The sequence below is a fragment of the Pseudorca crassidens genome, chromosome 16, assembly GCF_039906515.1.
Source record: "Pseudorca crassidens isolate mPseCra1 chromosome 16, mPseCra1.hap1, whole genome shotgun sequence".
In the NCBI taxonomy this organism is placed as follows: domain Eukaryota; kingdom Metazoa; phylum Chordata; class Mammalia; order Artiodactyla; family Delphinidae; genus Pseudorca; species Pseudorca crassidens.
In genome coordinates, this window is record NC_090311.1 from 27,206,223 (window position 1) to 27,227,166 (window position 20,944).

At 49.4% G+C, this 20,944-nt stretch overlaps 1 long non-coding RNA gene across 1 annotated transcript; it reads right to left on the reverse strand.

Annotated features, from left to right (window-relative positions):
• Positions 1 to 12,836: 12,836 nt before the first annotated feature.
• Positions 12,837 to 15,640, reverse strand: LOC137208420 (uncharacterized). The gene is made up of 2 exons (XR_010935626.1): positions 14,614 to 15,640; positions 12,837 to 12,955 (listed from the first exon to the last, which is right to left on the reverse strand). It is a non-coding gene; the product is annotated as an uncharacterized lncRNA (long non-coding RNA).
• Between the last annotated feature and the right edge of the window lie 5,304 nt (positions 15,641 to 20,944).

Genomic DNA, 20,944 nt, shown 5'->3' on the forward strand with positions numbered 1-20,944 from the left:
AGTCCATGGCCTTGGGAGTCCAGGGGCAGGAGGGATCTGAAGCAAGGGAAAGGGGTGAATATAGGCCTGAATGTATCTCCATAAATCTGGGTTCTCACTGAACCTCAGAACTAGGGATGAGGCTGCCTTCACCCTTCTCCTGTATCTGAAAGCCAGAACCAGTCACTGGGGTAGGGGATGGAGACCCTTGGGCAGAGGCTGAAAAGGAGTTATGAATACTGGTGCCTCAGGTAGCTGCTTGGCAGACTTGGTCCCTAAAACCTGGCCCCTGTCCAGCTCGGAAATGAGCCCCCCGCCTCCCATTGGACACGGGATTGTCTCCGGGCACAGCTGACTCACAGCTGCTGGGCCTCAGCCCCTCCCCCATGGGCTGCCCTAAAGGAAGCCGGCCCAGGATCACCAAAGCAGACCTGGGGAGTAGGCAGAGGGCCTGGGGTCTGTGAAAGTTCTGGGTATGACTTTGGGGTGCCAGCTTGACTCCAGAGTCGTCATCTTAATCTTTTTCATAACTTCTAAGTTATAAATGTATATGTTGATGGTAGAAATTTGGGAACTATAGAGAAATATAAAGAAAATAAAATCACACATATTCCTACCATCTAGAAGCCATCACTGTCTATACTTTTACTGGTTTTATTCTAGTCTTTTGTTTAATCTATAAATTCATTTTTGCTTCATAAATGAGATCATTCTATACCTAATGCTTTGTATCCTATTTTTTTTGCTTACCATCATCTCCAGAGAATGTTCTCTGTGTGATTACAAGTTCCTTGAAAATCTGAGTTTTAGTGGGTATAAGTTAGCATAAAGTCCACAAGCTCCCCTCTCCCCCAAACACAATCCCCCCCTCCCCCAAACACAATCCCCCCCTCCATCCCCCAGTTTTCAAGAGGTCCTAATACATGGTCTGTGGAGCTATAACTGCGGTAACTTTTCCAGTCAGGGGCTTGGGACCTCTCAGAGGGCAAGAGGAGACTAGGCTGAGCCACGGGGACTCCCAGACCCATTCTGGGGGCAGATCCCTTCAGCTCTGGACCCTGCCGTACCCGCCCCCCCTTAGGCACAGAGAAACTGGAGAGGAAATTTTGCTTTCCTAGGGTGGGCTGTCCCCACCCTAGTCATGCATGAAGTCAGTATTCTGTCTCCCCTCACCTCCCATGTTCCTTAGAAATGGGTGTCCACGGTTTCTGAGGCTGCAGGCAGCTCCTGGCCACTCTGAGCAGCCTCAGCCATCCCAAAGCACCTCCCCAGCTCCCCTTGGTTCAGGCAGCCCTGGGCTTGGGCTCCCTTTTCCTGAGAACAACCGGCGGCGGGGTCAGAAGACAAAAGAGGACCTGGAGCCAACATTTGACGTTTGGAGTTACCTGCCCCCCACACCTCCCTACCTGGAAAGTGTCCGGGAGCCTCAGAATGACACCAGGGGGCACAAGGATGGGTAAGGCCCTGGGAGAAAGGGGCCCGCTCTTGGTGCCTGAACTTGATCCAGCAGATACAAGGGGTCCCTGCCCTTCCCCTCCTCCTCAGCGACGACTCCTCTCCCAGGCCCTCCTCCCAGCCTCCCAGGTCCCCATCCTGATTGCATCCGCACCAGCCCAAAGTCTCTCCCAGGATCATCTCCATGTTTTAGAGCCTTGGCACACTCGGCAGTGATGAACCAATGAGAACTTTCCCACCCCATGAGGAAATCGCTAAGCCCAAACTCTAGAGGCAGGTCCAGTGACAGATACCCAGCCTCATGTTTAATCTAACCTGGCTCAGGGAAATAACGAGGCTTTGAAAGTTGTCCCCAGTCTTCTCCCACGGCCCAGTGCAGTAACAATTCTATCAATAGCTCACTTTGTACAGTACTTTAAACAGTGCACGTTCAAATACATCTTCTCATTTGATCTGCTTACACTGCTATCAGGTAAGTAGGACTGGTCTTATTTTCCTCGTTTACAGATGAAAAAACTGAGGCCTGAGGTCAGACTGTTGGGAATATCACAACTTAGGCCCTCTGATCTGTGGAGCCCCCCCACCCCCCAGCCTCTTTCTTGGATACTCAGCTCCCCGGGACACTGAGAGATCAAGTTCCTCTGTTTTGGCTTTCCATGCCTGCAGATTTCAGACGGAGGCAGCCTCTGGCTCTTTCAAACCTAAATGCTGCCGGGTCTTCACTCAGAAACAATTTCTCTGTCCCGGCATTTGTTTTTCTCAGTACATTCCCCGCAGTCGATTGTTGTTGGGAGGAAGGAGGGAGGAGCTCCTCATTTTGAAACCTCTCCTAATTGATTTCTCTCTGATGAGGTGCCGTAATCCTTTCTGGCTGCCCTTACTGCTTCTCCAGTTTCTTGAAACAGCCTCTCCGTACCCGTTCTCCTGGCCTCCCACATATTCCCTGGGCTCGAAATACCTCTCTCGATTTTTTTCTTGGCAGCCATCATCCATGACATGCTTATGACTCACACGTCCATCAGGAGAGCCTGCCTCCCGGAGCATGTACACAGGTGCACACAGGTGCACACACACACACTGGGGGGGTGTTCACCACATTCTGCTTCACCCACTCTGTTCAAGTCAGACTATGGTGGAGCAGCAGCTTCAAGGATGGATCTAAAGAATTCCGCCTGACGTGAGGCCTTTCTTGCCCAATCTATCAATGGCTTGTTGGGGGTTGAGGAAAGGTGTGAGGCCTGCTGTTTGCTCTTTGCTCAGCTTTGAGGCAGCTGGGGGAGACAGGCTTACCTGGGTGAACCTGACCCTGTGGCTAGGGAAGACACAGTCTCCTAGACTGTGGGCTACCTCTTCCTTCAAGACCCCCAGCCCCTTCACCAACCTGCTGACCAGGAGGAGAGCCACAGAGGCCAGGTGGGCTGAAGCAGATGCTTCGGGCCCCAGACCCCCGGAGCCGGGCTGGACCAGAACTCAAGCCTCTCACCCGAGCATTCTTGTCCCCCTTTTCATCCAGCCAGCTCTGAGGGAGGGAAGGAGATTGGCTGGGTGCAATGCAGTGTTTCTGGGGACTGGGGGTGGGGCTCAGGGGAGTCCATTCAAATTGACAAAAATAGAACATCAGCCTCATATCATTTTTCTCAAAACAAGATTTATTGAAGTTCTGTCGGTGAAAATCGCTGCTGTGTGGAACGCTTAACTTATAGATTAGATTACTCAGTCGTGCCTTACTACATTTTTCATTAGAAAAATATTGGCTGGGAGAGTTTGACCTCATAATCTCTGCATTTTAAACAATAACCAGAGGAAAACCAAATAGAAGGCACAAGTTAACGGGTTTCTCCCCCCCAGCATTTCCCCTGGGAGAGATTGGAGCGAGAGCCGGGAAGGGAACAGGAGCGGAATCTGCTGCGTGAGCAATTCCCCGTCTCCAGCCCACTCCCCAGAGGCCGCGGGAGGCGGCTGGGGGCGGCAGACGGAAGCTGAGCTGAGTCCTCGGGGCTTAGGCCCTGGCACATCCCTGCTCAGGTGGCCGGAGCTCTGCAGGGCCCCAGCCCAAGGAAGAGCTGTCGGTTAGCATATATCCATCCCAAAGACAAGACCTGAGTCCAGAATCCCAGGGCCATGGTGGGGCTCCATTTGGGCTGCTGGGGTGGGGGGAGAGGGCATGACTACCTCTCCATCTCCCACCCAGTGGGGGTCCCTCCTAGAGGGTTTTATGGAGGAGGGAGTGACTCCAAGGCTAGGCCAGCTGGGACAGTCTAAGCTGACGTCAGGCATTCTGCTTGTTCCTCTGGACCCAGGAGCAGAGGCTCCTGGGGAATCCTAGGCCTGAAGCCCTTGAGCTGAGGGCGAGCGTGGGGTGCTGGCCAGCTTGAGAGAAGGGGGACGCCCAGCTCCAAACAGATCCTTGGCCGCTTTACGAGAGCTGATCGGATTCCCTGGAGGACGGCACCCCCAGCCCTGTCTCTGTCTCGGTTTCTACTTTCTGAGGCTTTGGTGATTTCTAAGTTCTGACACAGTCATTAGTTACAAAGAGCAATTATTTTTTTTTGTCATTAAGTCATTTTTTAAATGGCTCCGGGCGACATCACAGAACAAAGAAACAAAATATCCATGAAAAGACTTAATCACAAATTACTAATTATTTCACCCCCTTCTCCCTCCCAAAATCGTGAAATCTGAGCCCCATGAAAAGGGAGAAGGTCTCCCCAGCCATGAGCTCGCCATGGCTCTTAGGCACCTAATCCATCATGGGGGGAGGGGTGTTTCCTGCCCCTCTCTGAGCCCCAGGGGAGGGGGTGGCAGGAGTCCTCCATCCCCAACCTTTGAAGTTACCTTCTGCCCATAGATACAGCCCCTCAGTGGTAGGGGGATTTGAAAATGAGTGGGGGGCCCCATCCAGAGCCCCTTACCTTGGGCCCCTCCTCCCAGGCCAGCAGTCTCCCCAGCTGGCATTCCACTCTGGGCCCTTTGAAGCCTCCTGGGCCACAGCAGAGAAGCCGCCCCCCTGCCGTGGGGCTCCTAGAGTCTCCAGCTGGAAAACAAACCAGAGGAGGAAGTAATCCTGGAGGGGAAGCCCCTGAGTCCCCAGACGTGAGGAAATAAAATGTATTTGACACCAAGATGTATGGGAGGAGGGGGAAGTCCAGAGTATGGGCCCCTCCATCCAGCCAGGCCTTCTCCTAGAGCTGACTGTGGTCTCCTTATCTGACCCTTGGTGAGTGAGAAGGTAGCTGCACAGAGGAAGCAGCAGTCATGGAAGCCCTGTCTAAGGCCAAGAACAAAGGTAGGTCTGCCAGCGAGGTGGGTTCTGAAGCAGAGCAGGCGTCCTAGGAACTTCCCACACCAGCCCCGTCTCTCTGCCCAACATGTCCAGTTCCCAGTGAGCAGCCTACGCTGAGCTTCAGCCATCAGTTCAGTAGTCACAAAGGGAAGATCCTGGGAAGGATGGCATTGCAGGGCCAGAGACAGGGCCACTGAGAAAGACAGGTATGTGTCCAGGGTAGGGGGCAGCTGTGGAGTCCCCAACCTCAAAACCCAAATATCCTCCCAGGCTCTCCTCACAGCTCAACTCTGAACCTGACTCCAGCCTAAACTCAACCCCAGCGTTCATCCGTGTAACACCATGCTCATCAAAACCTTACTATATGCCAAGCAACAGGACTACATCAGTTGCCAGGAGAGACCTAGATCCTACCTTCCTGGAGACCTAGTTTACTCTTCTTGAGTATCTTTTTACTGAGAAGACTTGGATAAAAGGGAAAGTCAAAGCCATGCCCAGTGTCCCATCCTAGCCTTTGCTCACTCCTTGGTTGTTTGGACGGTGGTCCTTGGTGGTTCTCTGACTCCCCATTCAGACCACTCCCTTAAACACAGGTCTTGTGTATCTCCTGTGTCTACCTCCCTGCCAGCCCTGCACCTGATAGAGGTGGAAATGGTCATAGGTGAAAGGAAAGAAGGAAGACGAGCAGGCTTTGAATAAACAGAACCACCTTAACAAATGTTTGCAACCATTGTTCCTATGTCGTATGACCAGTGAAGACCTTGAGTATAAATATGCAAATTATTGGAATCACAGTCACCGTCCCAGGCAAGAGAGCTTAGAATTCAAATAATCATTGTCAGCCACACAGAGTATGCCCTCTCCCTCTTTCTCATTCTTGTCAAACTGTCCTCTTTCTTCCCTCTCTTAAAACCTTTCTGACCAAGGAATGTCTGGCAATATGCTGGGACTTGGGCTGCCTTTATTAAAAGCATTTCTTTAAAAGGAGCAGGTTTTTCTTGGAAGTTATCTGCTCCACTCTCCTGCTGCCCAAGGCTCTAGTTCAGTGGTACTAGCCACTCCTCAGACCTGTAGAATGTGTGAACCTGGGAGTATGACCCTACTATGGGTGTAGCAGAGACTGCTGGTGGTCCTCCAATATCCACTCTCCACTTAAAAAATAATAAAACCCTCAAGTTTTAGCTGGAACCTAGCCACCCAGTTTAGGACTACATTCCCCAGACTCCCTTGCAGCTAGGTGTGTCCCGTTAACTTGATTCTGGCCAATGAGAGGCAAGCAGAAGTAATGTTATACCTTCTGGGCTCTGCCCTTAAAAAGAAGGAGCTGACCCTCCACATCCCCTCCTCCCCATTTCACTGGGTGTGAAATGGACATGGGAACTAGAGCATTCATCTTAGAGCTCAAGATGGAAGCTATGTGTTGAGGATGGTGAAGCAATAATAAAGGAGGAGACTGGGGCCTTGACACTTGGGATGGAGTTGCCATATCTGCTCCGGAGTGCTTCTGCTTAGACTTTATGGGAGAGAGAGAGACAAACTCATTATGTGCCTAACCCACTGTTATCTTGTAATTTGCTTCGTTTCTTTCCTTTTGCTTCCCTGAACAAAGGAAAAGCAAAGGATCTAAGGCAGCACTGTCCAACACAATGTGAACCATATATGTTATTTAAAAATTTCTAGTAGACACATGTAAATAATTAAAAGAAACAGGTGAAATTAATATTATCTTTTATTTAACCCAGTATTTCCAAAACGTTATTTCAGCTTGTGATCAATATAAACAATTATTAAAGAGATAGTTTCCATTCTTTTTCTCATGCTAAGTTTTCAAAATCCAATGTGTATTTACATTCCCATCTCAATCTGACTAGCTGCTTGTCAAGTGCTCAACAGCCACATGCGGTAGCAGCGACAGGATTGGCCAGTACAGGTCCAAGGGAGCTGCCAGAGGCCGAACCAGTCAGGGACTGAGGACCAGCCCTGAGTCAAATACAGCAGCTGCAGTAACCACTGCTCCTACTGCTGCAAGGAGCGCCTTTTGGCAGTTATCCCATTTCCAGCCAGATGTCTGGCACACCCATCACGCTTTGGCTCCAGCCCACAAGGAAAAACCTCTATGCCTTAGTTTTCTATATTGGACCCTGGAGAAGGGCTATCTTAGGAAACAAGTAGACCCCTAGGAAGATAAGAAAGGGAAGGGAAAGGTGGAATATGGGTTACCCTCCAACCTCTACTTTGTAATCAGAACACAGTGGAACAGGAAAGACAGTGCAGGTCTGATTACAGAGGCATTAGGAGAAGGGGGTTCTCCCTCCCGGCTCAAGGAGACCCTGGGCCATGACGTGTCCCTCCTGAGCTTGCCTACAGGGTCAGGCTTACCTCATACCCTTACAGGGATTAAGGAAAGAACAATACCACATGAAGAGTCCATATTTACCAATGTAATCCTTGCTACCAACTCTCTCGTCTGGACAACAATTCAACATCCTTAGAGTTGTCACAGCCTTCTTCACTTGTGACCATAATTATTGTCACCATCACCACTGATAACTACCATCACCCCCCAAATGATTGCTCCTGTTACTGTGAGCTTCAATATCACCACTTCCTTCACCATGACAATTAACACCACTTACTCCCTTTATCACCATGGCAGTGATCATTAACAAATCATAACAACATTATGACCATTCATCACCACATTCCTGCTATTACCATAATCATACAACCACTATAATCCTCAACCTCACTGACAACCACTGCCACCATCACCACAATAAGTATGAGAACCTCCAGCATCTCCTTCACCTCTTCTTGTAAGGTCACCCCCAGGCTCTCCTTTTCCTACCTAGAAATCCTCAGAGTGTACCCCAAATTTCTACACGGTCAAAATAACCTCTTGTACCCATTGTGCCCCAGCATCCCCCTCACTCAACCATTCTTGCCTCAGGGTCAAGTTTTCATTGCTCTATTTGACTTTTCGGATTCTGGACTCTTGCCTGCCCTGCCCTGTCCATTGAAACCTGATATCCCTTTCTGCCTGCTTGGATTCTCTGACTTTTGGTCCCTTGGTTTATCTCTAACTCATGGCCACTTAACCCTGGGCATTCTGCCATCAGTTACAGAGGTCTTCTGGCTAGGCCTGGGGAGTTTGGCATTGCCATGCTCTCAGGGGACCAACATTTTGCCAATACGTTTTCTTGGATTTTTGCTGAGTGAAAACAGGCTGGATTTGTAGAGTTGGTCCCCGAAGGCTGGTTTGGTGACTCCCAAGCCCACAGGAAGCTGAGAAAAGGTATTTCCTGGCAGGATGTACCAACAGAGAAACCTAGTATATAGAAAAAGTCAGAGGAAAGAGAAAACGTTGGGGGGGGAGGACAAGCTCTTTGCTCTCCCTGGTTTGTCCAATGGAGAGCACAATAAGACCATTGTCCTCATATATTTCTCTGGTTGAGCCCAGAAATAACAGGAACACTGCTCTTCTATAAAAAGCTTGCTGTAGATAAAGACCCTGGACATCCCACACCTATTCCGTGGACACAGAGATCTTGGGTCTGAAGCATTTTGGGAGAGGGGTCTCCTCTGGTATTAATAATGGCAGTGGCCATGTCAGAGGCAGCAGGAGCTCTCACCTCTCCCTACCTGTGCACTCTGGCTACAGTCACTCCAGTTACCCTCTTCCCCTCCCAGGGATCCACAGGTACCCAGGTTTTCTGCAAGTAGACAACCCCTCCAGTCACATGGGATTCATGGGGATAGAAAGGATGTGCATCTGGATTCAGTTCTGATCCCAAAGTGCAACTCTTTTCTTTTTTTTTCTTTTTTTTTTTTTTTTGCGATACGTGGGCCTCTCACTGTTGTGGCCTCTCCCGTTGCGGGGCACAAGCTCCAGACACACAGGCTCAGTGGCCATGGCTCACGGGTCCAGCTGCTCCGTGGCATGTGGGATCTTCCTGGACTGGGGCACGAACCCATGTCCCCTGCATTGGCAGGCGGACTCTCAACCACTGTGCCACCAGAGAAGCCCCCAAAGTGCCACTCTTGATCTGATCATATATCCAAAAGGAATGGAACTCCAATCTCTAGATCTGAATGACAGTTACCAGAGGGTCTGAGGTAGGAAGAAGGGAACTAGATCCTTGTTTTGTATATTTTGAGGCCAGACCCTTCCCCATTGCCTGGCATAGGGCTCTGCCCAAGGCAAAATGGATTGATTTACTGCCTGTCTGCAAAGAGGATGGGTCAGTGGCTCCAAGACATGTGAGCAAGGCCACCTACACTTTGAGGACAGCCTAAATGCTCATTAAAGTGACATCCTCCCTCCCCAGATACTGGGGAAATGGATTGTGAAGTGACTCAGGAGGTGGCCAAGTGGGAGGGAAAGAAGCGGTCACCCTTTGCCATGACAAGTACACCCTTTGGTGATAGACATATCAGTTAATAAACGCAGCCTCCTCCCCATTTCCATCGACAGAGAAAAGGGGTAATTCCTTCCCCACTCTCTCATTCATTCATTTGTTCTACCTTTTTATTGAGCAATTACTGTGTGCTGAACACTGAGTGGGGCCTTGCAGACACAAAAATGAATAAGACTTGGTTCTTAACCTTAAGGAACCCACAGTCATCACTGAAAAGAGAGGAAGCAAAAAATGCCCCTGGCCTTTCCAGCTTGTCAAGGGTCAAACACATGCCTGAGCCAGTCCCCTTGAGAGGGCAGTGGGTGAGATTCCGGCAGGTAATGGATGAGTGTAGCTATGCCCTGACAGGGATATTACCTGCAGTTGGTTCCAGTCATCCATGTAGCCTGGAGCAGCTTTGAAAATTGGGAGAGGATGGTGTCAGGGGAGAGCAGGCCCCACCCTTCCATCCCTAATCTGTTCTGATCCCACTCCGAGGAGAAGCAGGGTATGGTCTCTTAGGGCCAGAGCAGAGAAAATATTTTTTACCTCTTCTCCTGGCTAGCCTGGTCTCTGCACAGGTTGGAAACCACTTCCAGTGGAAGAAGCACTGAGGGTCCTAGGAGAGAGGGCAGAGGCCAGAGGCAGGGGATGGCCTGCTCCTGAGGTCCAATTCCAGAGCAAACAGCAAGGTATCTGCCTTTCTAGACTCTGAAAGGTTGGACATGGGGCAGGAAAGGAGAGTAAAAAGTTAGGGTCCTCATGGGCTAGTGGATGGGCCTCCAGGGTCTGAGGGGCACCCTGGGACACTGTGTCTTAGGCTTTGTTGGGAAAGTTGAGGTCAGAGGCAGCCACCAAGTGAGTACAGCCCTCAGATCTGGCTTCATAGTGAGAGTCCCATTAGCACAGTCTGAGGTGGAGGAAAGCTGGTGGAGCATATGGTCCTACTCCCTCATTTAGAGGGGAAATTTAAGGCTCTGGTCATATAAGGACGACCACCAGCTCGGGTCTCTTCTGCTACTCTGACACAGAGCACCTCTCCTCCAAGGGACTCTCTGAGCACAAGTCCCCAGCTGAGCAAGCTCCCTCCTCGGTCCCTAGGGTACCAGTGTGAGTGGATCTTGGGGACCATTTCAGATTTTAGGGGCAGGGGTGGGGCTAGCTGTGTTGATGGCCACTTGGACTCTGGTGAACTCTAGACTCCTCCCATCCTCTGCCCCTCGGCCCCACTCAAGGGCACAGCTGGACCTCTGTCCTGAGCCATTTACCTCCTCTCAGCCCCAACCTGTGCAGCCCACTAGAACTTTCACGTTTCTCTCCCCTTCATGCCTTCTGAGTTCATTTTCTGTCTGTTCTTCTTCCAGCTGCCCCAAATCCATCCCCTTGGGCCCTTTTCATCTCTCTACCCACTCTCGTGCATACCTCCCTCAAAATCCAGAGCCATGGGCCTCGGGAATGAGGCTAATGTGACACTGGCAACTCTGTTGCTTTCAGGAAGGCAGAGGAATCCTATGTCTACCTGAGTAAGTCACGTGGGGACCAAAGCAGCATTGGTGGTCTGAACCCGAGGGTGGGCTGTATGGTGTGTCACGGGCTGACTGGGGACTGGGGCCTGCACAGCCTGGGTAGGAGTTTCTCCTGAGTCCAGCTCTGAGAAGGGCTGCCAGGGCCCGGCGAGTCCTGGGTACCTGTGGTCCGACTCACAGAAATCTTCCCAGAGCCTCAAACGGGCCTTGAAGATGAGGTAGGGGAGCATGCAGGTGAGTGGGATAGGTTTGGCCCCTTGCTGTCCCTCTAGACAACGAGCCCAGTCCCACTGCTCCCTCCACCCTGGCCAAGCACAGTGCAGAGGTGAAGCTGGCCTCCTCCTCCTCAACTGTCCTCCTGTCTCCAGGCCACTCCTGTCCTTGGCCTATTTGGGAGTGAGAATTTAGGAGACAGGAGAGAAGAGCCTTCTGGGGATGACAATGACACTCACCCAGCAGATGTACACCAACACCTGGCTCAGGCCCACACTTCTGCAGACAGATACACACGTGTGAACACACACACACACACCCCTGTCCTGGTCATTCCTTTAATCATCCAGCAAACATTTATGGAGCAACTCCTCTGCCCCAGGCACTGGGCCAGGAGCTGGCGTTACGACAACAAACAAGACAGACCTAGACAAGTGGTCCTCGCCTGCACAGAGCTTACAGCCTAGCAGGGGAGACAGATAGTAGAGGCACACTTACACAAAGGTGGTAAAGACATTAAATCGTAATAAGTGAAGTAAGAGAAAATTCCATTGGACTATAAGAAAAGAGAGTAGGGTGCCCACCCAGGGCCTCCACTTGGAGTTCTGCAGACTGTGCCCTGCTCAGGAGAGCTGCACAGCAGCACGGCTGGGGGCTGCGTCTTCGTGGAGGAGGAAATACCTTTTTCTAATTCTCACAAAGACACCTCAGGGGTTGGCAGTGGCCTGAGATCTAGCTTAATCTTGGGGTCAGCTTCACATCAACTATCTCATTTCCAATCTCATGATGCCTCAAGGCCAATTTCAGGGTCAATCTCAATGTCACATACGCAGAGTGCACAATACCCTAGCATACACTTGCCCCATCACACACAGGCTCACACTGGCTGAACACCTCATTACAGACTTGACTTTGACACTTAAAGAGTCCTCACAATCACACACAGATTCTCACACATGAACTGTCACATGTGCAGACACAGTCTCACTACAGTCACACATCATCCTTCACATCCTATTACACACACGGTTTCTCTCACACCGTCATCCATACACCCACTGGTTTACTATAGTTGCACATGGTCCCTCACCACCCGCCCTCTCTCGCACACACACTCTCTCTCTCGCACACACAGGCGGCCACGCTCCTGTTAGGCTTCTGGAGACAGGCGTGTGCAGCCCCTGATCACAGCTAAATGTCAGCGAGTCCCTCTCCTCCCAGTTAGAGATGAATTGTTGCTCAGGAGATATTTCATCCTTAATGTCTCCTGCTTGAACTGGAGCATGCGTCTCGAGGAGGTTACATTTTCCCAATCCGTCTGCTGCCCCCCTGGCTGGCTCAGGGAGCTACCCTCCTGCCTCTCAGCTTTCATGGGAGTGGGGGAGGGCTCCCTCTCCCCTTACAGCCTCTCCTCATCCTTTCCCTTCCCGCCAGCTCAGCTCTTGGCAAAAGAACAAAGCCCAGGCAGCCGCCCAGGCCCCCTCCCCAGCTCCCTACACGGGAGGTGTCCCCAGAGCCCAGGGGCCATAGTCTGGCCACACCCCACCCCCATCCCAGCTGCTAGCTGCCTTCAGGGCCAGTGTAGACCCTGTGGTCTAGAGAAGAGTTGGGCATAGAGAGGGATATGGCATTGAGGGACACCCCTTCTTAAAGGTCTTCTGCATCTGCCCCCCTCCCCGTCATAAACTTAAAAAAAAAAGGCTGAGTGATGCTGGTGTGAGGGTAAACTGGTACAACCATTCAGGAGGCCAGTTGGGTATGATGTATCCACGGCCTCTACAGAGTGTATCCTTTTTGCCACAGCAATGCCATGTTTATGAATATATCATAAGGAAATAAGCAGGGATAGTCCAGACACTTTAGCTTCAAGGGGCTTATCCCAGCCTTGTTTATAAGAGTAAAAAATTGGAAACAACCTAAACATCCCACAGTAGGGATTGGCAAAAGCACAGCCATCAACAGAAAACCACGCAGCCATTAAAATGATGGTGTAGAAGAACGTTTAGCATCACTGAAAGGTATTCACACATAATGTTGAGTAAAACAAGCAGGTTGCAAAACAGTATGTGAACTAAATGCGATGTGGGAGCCTGGATGGAATCCTGCAGTAAGAAAAAGACATTAGTGGGAAAACTAGTAAAAGCCAAATAAAGTCTGGAGTTTAGTTAATAATAACGGACCAGAGCTGGTTTCCTAGTTCTGACAAATGTACCATGGTAATGTGAGATGTTAGCATTAGGGGAAACTGGGTAAGGGGCATATTGAAACTCTCTGTACTATCTTTGCAAGTTTTCTGTAAATCTAAAATTATTGTAAAATTAAAAGCTTAAGAAACCATCAGGTATATATACTGTGATCCCCTATTTCATTTTTTAAAAACATATACATCAATAAAATAGATAAGCAACAAGGATTTACTGTAAAGCACAGGAAGCTATATTCAATATCTTCAATATTATAGGTTATATAATAACCTATAATAGAAAATAATCTGAAAAAATATATAACAATCACTTTGCTGTACATCTGAAACTAACACAATATTGTAAATCAACTACACTCCAATAAAAACATATTATATACATCAAAGTCTAGGAGAATAAGCATCAACATGTTAACTTTAGTAATATCTGAGGGGTGGGATTATGAGCACTTTTAATTTAATTTTGATCATTTGAATGTTCTTTTTTTTCAGCTTTATTGAGGTTATATTGACATATAACATCATATAAGGTGTGCAATGCATTGATTTGACACATGCATATAATGCAAATTTAGCTACACCTCCATCGCATCACATAATTACCATTTCCTTTTTGTTCTCACATTTAAGATCTACTCTCTTAGCAATTTTCAAGTATACAATATACTGTTAACTATTGGCGTTGGCCAAAAAGTTCGTTCGAGTTTTTCCATAAGATGTAATGTGGAGAGACCTGAACGAACTTTTGGGCCAACCCAATATAATCACCATGCTACGCATTAGATCCCCAGATCTTTTTTTTTTTTTTTAAATAAAGGAACATGCACCAACTTGTGAAATCAAAAAAAAAAAAAAAAAAAAAAACCTGAAATGTCACTGGGGATGCTGAGAGCAGCTCAATTCTCAGTCACCCCACCCAGCCTCCTTAGTCCCTTGAAGGTCTTGAACCCAGCCATTATGGACAGTTTCTTTTACTTCTAATTCTAATTGGCATGACCACCCCTCACCCCTGGAAACTCCAGAATTTCAGGATCTGAAATTCTCTTCTTTGATCCCAATCTCCTATCCTTTAACCTGACTCATTCCCTCATTCCTGCTGGCTCGTTCTCTGGTCCCTTAAGCCCTCCATCTTCTCCCACTCCATCACTCCCAGTCTGGCTTTTCTTCCTCCTTTCCTACCCTGGCTCCGTATCAGTTATTTCAATGACGTGCTTCCTGCCATCCTGCTTACCAATCTCCAGCCTTAAGCAACACTGCCATCCACTTTTCTGGCTCCTACTCCTGGACACCCTGGAGCAGGTGAAAAAAACTGGCCCATTCATGCAGCCTCAACTCATCCTACACCAGTACATTCAAAACAAAACAAAGCAAAACAAAAACTTTCTCTTCATCTATAATTAACTCATTACAATTCCACAACCATTACAAACTTTCTCTGCAAGCCTTCCACTCTAACTTGACCAAGAATATGAAGCCCATTCCTCAAATAATATTCCCCTCTCCACCTGTCCCCAAACCCACCTGTCCACCCCAGAAGTTCCCTGGATCATCACTCACCCTTTTCCTTCCCTCCTGTCTCTGAGGAAGAAGAGTTCCTTCTACTTGCCAAGGACCCAACTGCTCCTGCCTCTTCCCAGAATTTTCTCCATGGAGCATCTTCTGTGTCTTGTCCATTTCAGCTCTCCCTCTTTCCTCTTTCTCCTGGATAAACTTTATGAATGAGAAATCACCCTCATCACCTCTAGTTCTTTGTCATTCACTCTCCCTGCAATATACTCACCACCCTACAGTCACTTGCGGTTTACTGTGACCCGAAAATAACCAAATCCACTGGCCATTGACTCTGTCTGCCTCACTGATCATGCTGCAGGATTCAATACCAGTTCCTCCCTAAAAACTTCCATCATCTCCAGGCCACTTACTCCTCTTGTTTTCCTCCTAACTTTCCGACTACTCCTTTTTAGTCTTCTCTGACTCCTTCCTCTCCTCCAGCTTTCTAAGTACAGGAATCTCCCGGGATTTAGTTTCCATCTCATTTTACTCTACCCCCTGCCCCATCGCAGGCAAGCTCACCATTCCTCTGGCTTCCACTAGCCATCTCTTTGGAAGAATCCCTAACTAACAGCTTCTGCGTTCCCATCTGGAATGTCCAACTTCCTGCTGAGCATCTCTGAGTGGATGTTCCAGAGCACCTCAAACTCACTATAACTACAATCATTATCTCCATCCCCTACCCCCCACAAGCCTTGCCTTCAATTTTCCACCATTCTTTCAAACAAGCTGAACACCTAGGAGTCACCTGGACTCTACACTCCCCTTTCCTTATCCTCCAAATCCATTCACTGGTCAGGTCTGGAAAATTCTATGCTAGCTCTGTCTCTTGCTCACAGCCTTTTGTGTTCTGTCTTCTCCGCCCTCATCTGGTTCTGGCCTTCCTTACCTGGACTATGGCAAGATCCTCATCCAGGACCATCCTGACTTTCATCCTGCCCCATTCACCATAATCCTAGCAGAGCAACAGCCCATGGTCCCTAAAGCTGGGGCAACCATAGACTGTATTATCCAAACTAGGATGCTTTTAAGAGTCAAAGGGGTCTCTGTAAAATAATAATAATAATAATAATGGCAACAACAATGAAACTTAAGAATAAAAATAATAATAATTATAGTGGGACAACAGGCATAAACTGGAACTGCCCTGAGCATATGGTCATCTTACTTAAAGCACCCATCTGATCACATTCCTTTCTTGCTCAAAGACCTTCCATAACTCCCATCGAATTAAGTTTAGATTAATGCTAGCATTCAAAAGTCCTACTTTTCCAGCCTCTGTCTCATGCACCCCACTCTCCTAATAAGAACTACTCACTGGCCCTTGGACATGACTCACGCTATCCCAGTCCCACGCCTGTGTTCATGTTCTTCCTTTCTTCTGGAAATCCTTGTCTTCAACTCTGGCCTCCAAATCCTATTCTTGTTTCAAGACTGGGACCACAAATGACCCTACATGAAGTCTCCCCTCATCCTTTTCTTGCACCTCTCTTGTAGCACTTTGCATTTCCTCCTTAGTAGAATATTATTTCTACTCTTGGCTCTATCAGAAATGCTGATCAGTGGCTGTACACAGCTCCACTCCCAACCAGCTCTTTTGCTGGGCAGCTGCTTACAGTGTGGCCTGGCATTAAAAGATGAGCTGGGCCATCTGATTTCCTCTCCTGGGAATTTGAACTATGAAATACAGAGAGACTAGAGCAGTTAGCGGAGGTGATGTAGAGAGAGACTCAGAGAGGCCGGCTGGTCAAATGTAAGTCACAGTTATGAGAAATTATGAGGAAATCCAGGAAGCTCTTGAAGCTGCACGGGGGTCAGAAGCAGTTATGAGTTGGGGCCCTGGAGGCCAACCTGAGTGAGAATTCTGACTCCTCCACTTCCTGGCTTGAACCTGGGGCAGAGTACCTAACCTCCTGGAGCCTCAGTGTTCTCACATGTAAAATGGGGATAATGAGATTAGCTAACTCACAGTGTTCTTAAGAGGATTAACTGAAGCAAGCACGGAAACCAAACTCTCTGGCTTTCAGTAAGTGCTCAGAACTAGTTAGCTATCATTCCTTCTCCCCCTATAACAACAACAACAGTTTCATTAATATTAATGAGGAGAGACACACAGAGAAAAGAAGACCCTGTAGGGTGCCTTTTCACCTTACCATGAGAGAGAAGTTAGTGCCCAGAGCTGCCTAGGTCCATGTGCTTCCATATAAAGGCTCTCCTTTTTCTTGTGGTTACTCAAGGGAACCTCTGTTTCTTGTAAGCAGAAGGACCCCTGCCCAGACTCCTGTCTTCCTCTTTGGTCTGGACTTGAGCCCCTCACGGTCCTGGATGATACTCCGTCTCCTGCCTGGGCCTTGAACATAGCTCATGTTTAATGCTTGGTGAACAAATGAATAAGTTTCCAGGTCGTCTCTAAGGAACCTACAGAAAGGCCATTTTTAGGGGACTCAGAAATGCCAGGGGTACATATCTGGGGGAGAATCAGCCCCCTGGTTCATGGCCTCATCCCTCAAATTAGGGAAGAAGGCAGGCCAGGACCACTCTGGAGGACTGATGCTGTGGGGTCCCCTGAGTTCTGGCCTTGCCCACATGCTGCTAGGCCTTGCCTCTTTCTTTCCTACTCCCTCTGGCCCCAGGAGGAGGGGTTGTAGGGTCACAGGAGGGGCAACTGAAGGAAGAGAGCCGCTGGGTCAGGTTGCCAGTCTGCTGAAACAGGGCCAAGGCATCGCCTAGCTGCCTCATCTCCTCCCCTCCTCCCAACCCCGTACTCAACTCCAACCACACTCACATCTTTTCCGGCCCTTACCTTCACCATGCCCTTTCTTACTATGTCATTGTATATGCTATTCCTTCCCCCTCAGATGCCCTTCCCTGCCTTCACCTCCAAAGAAAACTTCTGGTCTTTTAAAACTCAGTTCAGAGCTGGCCTCCTGCTGGAATCTTCCCTGGATCTCCCAGATAGGGTTAAATGCTCCTGCTCTGTGCTTCTATGGTCCTTGTGGAGATTTTTATGAGCCAAAGCTCATCACTCCAATTACCAGTGTACTTGTCTGTCTTTCCCCGAGAAGGTCTCAAGGACAGGAATTCTGTCCTATTCATCACTGTGTCCCCAGCACCTAGCAAAGGATCTAGCACATAGTAGGCTTTCACTGAGTGTTTGTGGACTGAATGAATGAATGTATGAACAGATTAACAGTTTCTTCCAGCTCCAGGATCCCTGGATCCTCTTGTTTTCTCTTCTTCCCTGGCTGTCTTGGGCATTTCTTGAAGTCTTCTGCAGTCCCATGAACTATTTCTCCCAAAGGCACTACTATCCACCCCCGGTCCCAAGCGACATCTGGTGTCTACAATGCAGGACACTGCAGGGTTATGGGTCTAGAGAGTTTTGAGGCTAGGTATTTGGGGCTTAGGTACGAAGCAGGGACCACAAGAGAATGAGGACAAAGTGGTGCAGGTTGCGGACTTGAATGTCTTCACTGGCCATTTGGGTCCCGATGGGTGGGTCCAGGCTCTCTCTTCCACACAGGCCTCTGACTGGGCTGCCGGGCATGGCTGCCACTTGCCTACCCTCCTACCTTCCCGGGCCCACGGCTGACTGTCTGGCAGAGGCAGTACTGGGCCAGCCCAAGCAGACAGCCTTGCGCGATTGCTGGCTCCAGGCCTCCCAGCCCAGCTTGTAGCTCCCCCCAGAGTGGCGGGATTGATTGGCTGCAGCCGGAATGGGCACCAGTCTCCCTGGCTTGGACAGAAACGGGGCCATCTGTTACACCTCTAGTTAAAAGTACATAAAGTTGAGCATTTGTGCGCCGACAATACCACCCCTGACACCCTCCACGCGGCACAGCGCTCCGGCTCCTTGGCAGGCTCGCGCTCCGTGACAGGCCGGCACAGCAAGGCCTACACACTCATTGGCACTACGGCTCCACCCCCCAGCGGCCTAGCCCAGCTGGGTCCAGCCTAGAAGCCCTAGATTCCACCTGTATCAGAGGGTGGAAGGAAGGAAAGGGGATGGGTGGGAGGGTGTATACTGGTGGGCAACTCTTGCTCCAGCTCAGGTCTCCTGGGCTGCAGATGGGGCTAGACTTTAGTTCTGATTTGGGGGAACCCAGTACAGTTGCTCATGCCAGTCCTAGACAATGTGGCTTCAGGTAGGCCCAGGCTGACTCTGGGCTCACATCAGGCCTTGGGTTTCCTGGGCCAAGCCAATCAGAAGGGTCCATCTTGTTACCCAGTAAGCTCATGCCCCTTGAGTTTAGAGCCCCATGGTGGCATCTTACACCAACACAGAGGACAGCTTTGGATAAGGCCTTGGGCTTGGAGTTCTAGACTCTGATTTCTGGAATCTGGGATGTGGACCCTGACTTCTGAACCCCAATTTCTGGTCTCTGGCTTTGGGCCTGGACACTCAAGGCACTCCACAACCAGCTTTTCCCATTTATAGTCCTCTGTTGCTCTAGCTAGGCCAGCCTGCTCTCTCCTAAAACTGTTGTGAGCAGTTCTGCCTGCCTCTGTCCTTTTACTCTTGCTGCCCCCTCTCTCTCCAACCTGGAATTCTCTATTTCTTCCCTCCAGCCTCTCAATCCTTCCCATCTTTCGAGTCCTAGCTCTAGTTCCAGCTCTGCCAGGCAGACTTCTCTGGCTACAGGGCTCCTGCCTGCTCTGATCTCCCACAGGCCCCCTCCCCCACCTGAATGGTTTCTTATGAGGCTTGTCCAGTATGAGACTGGAGCGCCTCTGCACAGGTGGAACCTGGGCTGGACTTTATCTTGCCCACAGACTAGAATAGAGCTGGGAGCATGAGGAAGAAGGACGCTTTACAAGTGTTGGCCTGAACTCAGCTCAGCTGTTGGGGAAGGGGCATAATGACTGCAGAGGTGGTACTGGCTCTCCCAGGGGCCACCCTCAAAGCTCTGATGGTCACAGCATGGAAAGCAGATGGCCAGGTAGACAGACAGCTTTTGATTACTCATGTGTTTGTTTAGTACATATTTATTAAACACGTGCTATGTGCTTAGTCCTGTGTGGAGCATGGAAGAGAAGGAACGGTAAAAAAAAAAAAAAAAATGAGATTAGACACAGTCCCTGACCTCAAAGAGCTTATCCATTAGTAAAGGCCACAAGACAAGTTCAAATAATAACTATAATGCAATGAACTAACCAAAATCAACAGAAGTGTCCTTTGTCTTACCCAACAATAGACTCTAAGAGCTGGAAAGGACCCAGAAGATCAGAGACTTTAATATCCATCCTCAGCCAAAAGACATTTATATACATTGCCTGAGATAATGTGGGTAAAGCTCTTACTTGGCACAAAATAAGCGATAGTAAAATGATGAAGATGACGATGATGGCAATAAGATTGATTATTAGCCTTCCCAGCTGGTTCAAAGCATACTCCACCTGTTGGGACCGCTCACTCCCACACAAGGCAGCTCATTCCATTGTTTACACTTCTACCTTTCGGAAAGCTATTCATTCACAATACTAAGGTGAAATCATCCTCTCTGTCCCCACTTGGCAACTGTGGTAATTCCACCTCTGGGACCACACAGCAGGCTGTGACTAGGGTGAGGCAAGTGAGATGCCCAAGCACAAAATTTCAGGGGTCGTACACAACACTGAGAACAAGTACCTCCTTAAATTTTGTGCCCTAGGCACCTTATTTGCCTCACCTAGCCCCAGCCCTACCACACAGTGAGTCTGTACCCATCCCTAGCCAGCCCCAGGTGGGAGCTGTCAGATTTCTCAAGTCCCCTTAGCCTCCAAAGACGCTCCTACCAGCAGCCTACAAGACGTGGGGTTACCTGGTATGGCCCCAAGGATGGGGAGATGGGGACAGAAGCAGACTGAGAATTACGGGAGGGTTTTAGTTCTAACTAGGGGGACTTACCTGCCCACTCCAATCCCTTCCTGCACAACACCTCCTTCTGGCCTGGCTTAGTGGCCCCCAACCCTTCCCCACAGCACTGGAACAAGGGACTAAGTAAGGCTGGTGTGCCCAAATCTGGGCCTGAAAACGAACACAGGCAAGTGGGTTCTAAAGGACATTGAGCAGTGGGCCTGGATATGGAAAGTCATGTGACTGTTTCTCCTTCTCATGGGCATCCCCAGGTAGGGTGTGTGTGTGTGTAGAAAGCAGAACGTAAGGCTTATGGAGGATTGGGATTGGGGAGTAGTGAGGGGAGAAATAGAGAGCAGGAGGGCTGGGGGAAGGAGAAGAGTGGAATCTAAAGACAGGATGATCTGCTGTGCTACTTTTCAGCTGGGTCACCTCAAACAAGCCACTTGAACTTCTGAGTCTCAATTTGCTAGCTGTAAATTGAACTACAAAGACTGTTCC